The sequence below is a fragment of the Trichechus manatus genome, unplaced genomic scaffold (assembly GCF_000243295.1).
Source record: "Trichechus manatus latirostris isolate Lorelei unplaced genomic scaffold, TriManLat1.0 scaffold00111, whole genome shotgun sequence".
NCBI lineage: Eukaryota > Metazoa > Chordata > Mammalia > Sirenia > Trichechidae > Trichechus > Trichechus manatus.
Window position 1 is genome coordinate 9,123,678 of NW_004444047.1, and position 1,062 is coordinate 9,124,739.

The following is a 1,062-nucleotide window of genomic DNA, read 5'->3' on the forward strand; positions in this document are numbered from 1 at the left end:
ATATCTGAAATCTTGTTGTTTATCTTTTGGATTTCTAATTGTTGTCTTTGTATAATTTCTAGTTGTGAATTTATTTTGGCATTTTGTTCCTGCATTCTTCCAATTTTTTGTCTGTACTTTCCATGAATTTGTCTATTTTTTCCACATTTTTGTCTGCTTTTTGCTTCAGCTCTTGGAGAATTCTGAGTATTAGAGATTTGAATTCCCTATCAGGTAGTTCTAGTGCCTTTTCTTCCACTGGAATGTAATCTGGTGTTTTATTTTGGATGCCTACTGGAACCATCCTGTCCTGTTTTTGTAAATGTTCTGATATTGTCTGCCGTCTTCGGGGCATTCAGTAGTTATTTTTCTCGTTTATTGCTTGTAGATTTGTTTGTTTTGTCCCTTTTTTTAAAATTTGGCTATGTCTGAGCAGGCGGACTTTGTGTTCTTTGTTGTTTACTCGTCTGTGGGCACAATACTTTTCGTCTCCTTCTCCAATTGGCAGGGTCAATCACTCAGATATGGTACAGCAGGGCAGGTCTAGCTGAAGAGGAGTTACTGGGATGGGTTGTCTGTGGCACTTACGTCAGCCACCAGGGTGGGTCGGTAATCAGTGCAGGGCAGCTTCCAGTAGGTCATGCCTGTGCTGCTTGGTGGTGTGATGTGAAGCGCATGGTACAGGTAGGCAGGATGTAGCAGGGAGATTGTTATGTGTGGAGCTAAGATGGATATGGGAGAGAGAAGAGAGGAACAGGAGCCAAAAACATGCAAACAAACAAAGAAGAGTGCTAGGGGAGCTTACCATTGGAGTGGAGAGATGAGAGACTATGAAATGGAGAAAAACAAAAAGGGAAGAGGAAGAAAAAAAAATAGAAAAGGAAAGAATGAATAAATAAAAATCAGAGAGGTTAAAGAACAGCAAAGTTCCCAGGGATCCCACCGGTGCGGCTATGAGGTCTGGGGAAGTTGTTCTCAGGTGTTGCAGTACAGCCTGGCTAGAAGGCATAGATGTATACAATGCCAGGTATTCAGGGAACAGAAAGAGAAGGAAGATATAGAGAGATGAGAAACTGAGTAATG